This window comes from Phascolarctos cinereus, unplaced genomic scaffold, assembly GCF_003287225.1.
Source record: "Phascolarctos cinereus isolate Bilbo 61053 unplaced genomic scaffold, phaCin_HiC Scaffold_726;HRSCAF=1367, whole genome shotgun sequence".
Taxonomy (NCBI): Eukaryota; Metazoa; Chordata; class Mammalia; order Diprotodontia; family Phascolarctidae; genus Phascolarctos; species Phascolarctos cinereus.
The window spans coordinates 258,514,104-258,521,225 of record NW_027556098.1 but is presented as its reverse complement, the minus strand read 5'-3'; the positions used below and the strand labels follow the sequence as shown (position 1 = coordinate 258,521,225).

At 37.7% G+C, this 7,122-nt stretch overlaps 1 pseudogene; it reads left to right on the top strand.

The window, feature by feature from the left end:
* The first annotated feature begins 4,786 nt into the window (after positions 1-4,786).
* Positions 4,787-6,370, top strand: LOC110215634 (ubiquinol-cytochrome c reductase complex assembly factor 2 pseudogene; annotated as a pseudogene).
* The last annotated feature ends 752 nt before the right edge of the window (positions 6,371-7,122 follow it).

Sequence of the window (7,122 nt, the reverse complement as noted above, 5' to 3'; positions counted from 1 at the left end):
TCAATAAATATTTGTGGAATTGAATATCTATGTCTTTTTGGCAGACTGCTGCTGCTGTTTGTGAAATATATTTTGGTGTTCTTTTTTTCTCTGGACATGAGAAAATAAATGCTATTTCAATTCCTATATCCTATTGCCTGGTAATATATGGTCAAGACCTTGCCACAGGTAATAAGAATAGGACCTAAGAATCCTAAAGGAAAACTGAGATTTGGGGGGTTCCTTGCACAAATGAACAAGGACTGGGTAAGTCTCTTACAAGTTATATCTTTCTGGCATTTCAGTGTTTTGACATCCAAATGAAAGATGAAAAATAGTCTCCCTCTAGAAATTCATTCTCTTTCCAACTTTCCCAAAGCTTTGGTTTAGGCTGGAAATGAATGTGGAATAAAGCTATGAGGTGGTTTTCATATTCAGACCTCTTGCCAAGCCTATATACAAGTCAGGAAAGGATGTCTTGACAAGGACATTTCCAATAAGCCTACCCTTCAGCAGAGCAGAGCGTGCTGAGAAATCATAATCCATAGTTCTAGGGCTTTTATTTCAAACTATTAGCAACGAAATCTTTCTGAGCTAGAATAATATAAATCTTTGTCAGACTTCAGTGAAATTATACTTAGGACAGGCATCCTTTTTTCACTAAGGCCCTTTCAGAGAACATGACATTTCTGTTTTCTTTTCTTTATAAATATTCTGCCTTATTTGAGGCCACAATAGCTCTTTTATTCCAATACATCCAATTCCAGCCTGAAGTGATTTTATTGTAAGCCTTTGACATTACCAAGCTATTGCATTTCCATCAATGATAGAATTCTCAAGTCTTCTTCTAGTTGTGGTTATCATCAACTAGCATTTATTTTTGGCATTATGATACTCGAAATTTACTAACATTTTAGGTGCTTATCCTGTCACCACCTAACACTAACTATAGTATAAACTGAGCCACTTCTTTTCTTCCCCTCACTGCCTGCTTTTCTTGTAACTGTAGGCATCACCAAGGCCCTAAAGTTCTTTTTGACAGGCCCATTCCTTCCCTCATCCACCACATTCAATGAAGTGCTAAGTTGCCTGATTCTCTGGATGATGATGATGATGATGATGATAGTGGTGGTGGTGGTGGTTCCTGATAAGACCAGAGTAAGGGGCCTAAAGTCGAGGCCTTTGGTCTTTGTAAATTTCCATAAGCTGTTAATGATGATGATCGTTTTTTATGATCCTGAGCTATATGAAACTTTAGCAAATGACAAATCAATCAGACCCAGCATTGTGGGACCATTGAAACTGAGGTTTTGAAAACTTGGGCTACTCCTTTCTCTACATCTCCTTCTTTCCCTTTAATTAGCAATTTTAAAGAAACAGATCTTGGCATTTAGTGGCCATCTGAAAAGCCAGGAAGGAATAGGATAGTATTAGCACTAGGAATAGGGAGCAAAAGAGAGGATATTAACGTGGTACAACTGTGGAAGATTTATGGGAAGACATTCATAAGCTCAGAAAGAAGAAGGTGAAGAGATGAGATCCATTTATTCACAATCACCTCAAGTCAGTCTTGATATGTCTTATAATTAAAAATGAAAATTGCTAGCTAGAGATCAGCAGACAACAATGACTATGGTTGACTATATCAAATTGCTTGCCTTTTCAATGTGGGGGTGAGGGTGAGGGGAAAGCAGGAAGGGAGAGAATTTGGAACTCAAAAATTTTAAAAAGAATGCTAAAAATTATTTTAAAATGTGACTGGAAAAAAATAAAATATTTATTAAAAAAAAACAAAAACAACATGATTATGGTTTAGTAACCACCTCAGATTTTTCAGAGCATCCTTAATCTTAGCAAGGAGGACATTCCTGCCAATGACAATGTTCATAACCTATTCATAACATCTCATCTTGTACTCCTCTTATGAATGTCTTCCCATAAATCTTCCACAGTATGTATATCCAATGTTCTGGGGCCTCAGGATGAAGGTGTTAGTAGATGTTGCATGGATACTTACTGGCCACTTTACCCTGGGCAGGTCACTTACCCTCTCTGTGTTTAAGTTTCTTCACTATAAAATGCAGACAATAATAACCCCTATCTCACATGATCAAATGAGAAAGCACATGTAAAACTACTTGCAAACTATAATAGTCCATGACTTGTAATCATACAGCATCACCAGAAGACTTATGTATTTATAATACATATATGCACATACACATGTGTATACATGTATGCTTATATATACATTTTTAAATAGTCATTGTTCTTTATTTTACGAAAAAGCATGGGGTCATCTTTGGTAAATTATATCTAATACTCCGATGTGATTTCAACAAAATTTGTACTCCCTCCAGCAATGTAAATCACAACCATATCTGTCTCTGCTGTAAGACTCTCTTCCATGTCCTCCCATAAATGTACCATAAGGTGGGCAATTCATGTGCTAGGGGACTTCCTCATGTTCTCCTGACATTGACAGAATACACATGAGTCATTCAGGCCATCTATCCCTGCTCTCTTGATATAAACCCATACGTTAGAACTTTTTTAGTGATATAATTCTCCAATGATATGCTTCATGCCACTTCTCTCATTTCTTCATTTTTTATATATTAAAGTATGTCCACCACAGGCCTATGTACCATATTCATTATACCCTGTAAATAAATTCATTGGTAATCTCCTGAGAGTTTGGTTATTATGGTCCAGTTTTCTCAGTGACTGCTGACTCCTGGGTTATACAAATATATGAAGGAACTTTAAATTCATCAATGTAAGGAATTCCCAGTGCAGAAGTACCCTCCACCAATGCAGCTCACAGTGTTTGTAACATAACAAATAAATTCTAGGAAAGTTGCCTGAGGCACATAGACAGTAAATGCTTGGTCATGAGTGGCACAGCTAGTAAGTTTCAGAAGTGGGATTTGAACTCTTCCTTCAGTATCCTATCTACTATGCTGCACTATTTCTATGCATCTGGGGTGAGACTACAAGATGGAACTTTCTAGATTTACATAGTAGAGAATTGTGCCCTGAATCATAGGTAACGATGAAAACTTGAAGACGTTTTACATGAAGATGACCTAGAATTCATTTAAATTTATTTCTCAAATTACACTTATATCTTAAGATTATCGTGTAAAGAATCCCAAGAATTCATTTAAAAAAATAATAAAACTCAGAGGATTCTGAGAAGATGGCAGAGGAGGTCAGAAAATTTCAAGTTCTCAAAATTTTCCTCCACAGAAGAGATAAAATAGAGCCTCTGGGTGAACATAGAGCAGTAAAAATAGATAAGAGTTGGGAGCAGAATAGGCAGCCTCCTGGGACAATCAGAGAAGATCTGAAGAAAAATCCCAGGATGAGATTTCCTCCCAGTGAAGAGTTCCTCCAGGCTGGGAACTGCTTAAACAATAAGCAATAAACCCTGGGATTAGCTGGTTTGGGAGGCTGCGTTGGCCCCAGACTTCTACTCCTGGGACAGGGAGGGGAGTTGGGCATCTGACCTGGGGAAGATCGAGGGAACCTCTGCTGACAAGGAATGCCAGACCCAGCTGTGCCGCAGAGAGTGGTGGGGAACCAACACATGCTGGGTGAGTGCAGAAGCAGTGGGGCTCCACTGGCTGTGGGCACTTACAAGAGGCTGGAGGTCTTGGTTTGAATTCAAGGTAAAAGGGGAGAGCTGAAGTGGATCAGAGGCCACAGGTACCAACCCCCGTGCCCCAGGACTAGATGATTATAAAAACCTAAACTATTGCAAAAAAAAAAAAAGATGCGCAGGAAAATGGGAAATAATCCAACCACAGAGAGCTATGTTGGGAATAGAGAAGACAGGGGTTCATCTTCAGAGGAGGACACTGAAGAAAAGAAATCCTCTTCTACCCCAAAGAGTAATTTCAAATGGTCACCTGCCCAAAAAGAATTCATCGAAGAACTTAAAAAAGACTTTGACTAGGAAAACCTAAAAAGAAAAATAAGAAGAATCCAAGAAAAACAAGAAGAATATGAAAAGAAAGTCAAACAATTAGAAAAGGAGATCCAATATTTATTTATTTATTTATTTTGCTTAGGCAATCAGGGTTAAGTAACTTGCCCAGGGTCACACAGCTAGTAGAGGTCCAAAATCTTAAGGAAGAAAATTACTCTTTGAAAACCAAAATTGGGCAAGGGGAAGCTAGTGAAGTTATAAGAGATGAAGGAAAAAAAATATAAAGAATGATAAAATAGGAGACAATATGAAACATCTCATAAGAAAAACAATTGATCTGGAGAATAGATCAAGAAGACAAAACTTACAAATAATTGAACTACCTGAAAGCTATGATCAAGAAAAGAATCTTGATACAATAATACAAGAAATAATTAAAGAAAGTTGTCCTGAAGAATTAGAACAATAGGGGAATGTAGAAATAGAAAAAAAAATTCACTGACCACCACCTGGAAGCGATCCTATGAGGAAAACTCACAGTAATACTATAGTCAAATTCCAAAACCCACAGTTCAAGGACAAACTATTACAAGCAACAAGAAAAAAAAATTACATATGACTCTACCACAATTAGTTAGAATCACACAAGACCTAGAAGTGGTGACACTAAAAGATCACAGATCTTGGAACATTATAAATCCAAGAGCAAAAGAACTGAGCTTCCCATAAAAATATCATAACCAGCAAAGAGAAGCATAATTCTGAATGGAAAAAGTAAATATTTAATGAATCGTCAGACTTTCAGGACTTTGTTAAAAAAAAAAAGCCTTAGCGCGCATGCGCCACCCTGCCTCTCCCCAGCTCCTCCGCAGGAGGGGCAGCGAGCGCAGGGCCCAAGATGGCGGCCGGCCGATACCGGCGGTTCCTCAAGCTCTGTGAGGAATGGCCTTTGGACGAGACCAAACGGGGCCGGGACTGGGCGCTCACCTGCGGCAGCGGGTGGCACAGGCCTTCCGGGAGGGAGAGAACACCCAGATCAACGAGCCCAAGACCTGCGACCAGATGTACGAGAGCTTAGCGCACTTCATTCAAACTATTACAAGCACAAATACCCACGCCGGAAAGACACCTGCTTCAGTGGCCTGACGGTGGAAGAGTGCAGGCTGGTGCTAGCTACGGAGAACCTGGAAGAATTTAAGGAGCTGAATAAAGGCTTGTGGAAGAAACTTCAAGATAAGTTCGCCGTCAAGAGTCTGGATGAGAAAACTAAGAAGTAGCCTGTGCCTTGGTCCTCCCCGTGGACATAAGTGTGAGGCCTAATGTGTTGCCAAGAATAAAACTGTCCCTCCTTCCATCTAAAAACAAACAAACAAACAACAACAACAAAAAAAAACCACCTTGAACTCAGTACACGGTTTGACATACAAGAGCCAAGAGAAATATAAGGACATACCAATGACCAATGACAAGGGACTCAATAAGGATAGAATGCTTACCTTTTAGGTATGAAAAATGTAAAACCCATGTCTAAGATTGTTATTAGTAATTAGGTAGCTTATAAGAAAAATTGGGGTAGACCTGAGTATGATATGACTTCAAATAATAAAACCATTCAAGAACAGCTAAAAGAGTAATTATCTTATGCAAAGGAGGTGCAAAAGGAAGAACCAATACAGAGGAATTGGATGGGGGAGGGGCGCTGTTAGTTTTGGAAACTTACTTTCGTTGGGAATAGGTTCAAGAGGGGCAAATACATATACATCTAGAAGAGTATAAAGTCTTCTAAATTTAGAAAAAAATCAAACTCTAAGGGGATGGAAAGGGAGGAGAGGATGAAGGAGGGATCTTTACAGGGGAGGGTGAAGGCATAGGTCAAAAAGGGGATATAGAAGGGTGTTTAAATCTAGGGGAATGGGAGGGATCTTTAAAAGGGAGGGGGAGGGAATAGGTCAAAGGGGTGTACAAAAAGGTGTTTAGATTTAGGGGAATAAGAGGATAAGAGAGGGATTGCTGGAGACGGGGTAGCTTAAGTAATAGGGCAAGGTAGAAGGTTAGAAGTAAAGTAGAGGAGTTAGGAGAAATAGGAAATAAGAGATACATACAAACAAAAAACAAAGATTAGGAATAGCATCTCTTAGGGAAAGTATATGTTTATATATGTATGTATGTATGTGCATATATGTATACTTGTATGTATTTTTCAATGTCTGTATATAAATATATCTGTGCTTAATGGTAGCCTCAGGGTAGGGAGTAGGGTGGAGGAAGGGGGAAAAGGAACAAAAAAAGTGTGCAGCAGAGAACAAAAGAAAACCTACAAGGAAGCAAAGAAAAGATGGACAGCTTTCCACATAACTTGCAGTATTTAATATAAATAAGCTTTCTTGAAATGAAAAGTTATTGCTATTTATTCTGAATCTTCTATGTTCTGCTGTGCACATGACATCTTTTTATTTTACATTTGAGTTTATAATTTTTCTTTTTCTTTTCTTATTATGTATTTAAGTTTTAGTGTTTGTCTAAAATTTAAAAAAATTTAAATAATAAAAGTCCATAATGACATTCAGTGGGCACTAAGATCTGTTTAGTTTCTTTATCCTATCATACTTTGCTTGATCCTCTACTCAATCCAGGGGATGTTGGAGATAGACAGCTTGTTTCTCAGACCCATGTCAAGCACTGATATCATCTGAGTTGACCATTTGTAGAACTCCCTTGGTACAGGGGAGGTGGTCTCAAATATGCCTCCCCAAAAGCTATCATCTAAGTAAATAAAGGGATTTGAGGAGTCAGTGAAATAAACATTTAAGCAAAACCAACAATGCTCAAATTTTTAATACAAAATGGTACTGATAAGGCATATTTCATCCATGGATAACTGAATAATCTCTAATTGACTATTTGGGTAGAAAATAAAATAAAAATGACAACAGTAATATAGAAATAATATAGTGGGTTTACTGAACTATGAAGAAAAGACAACTTACTTTGGTTTATTAGTCACTTGGTTTATTTGCTAGATATTAAACAATATAAAGTCAAGTCTATGTTATACTATCATTGTAAATGTCTGTATATAATTTTGGTTTTAAAAGACTATACCATTATGAAATTGCCAGAATTATCTGTTAGAAAATTAACATTTTCCCATTTGCGTAATCATTTTATGGAAAGCAATTTAGACAATATCTATTTGAAAGATGATGGAC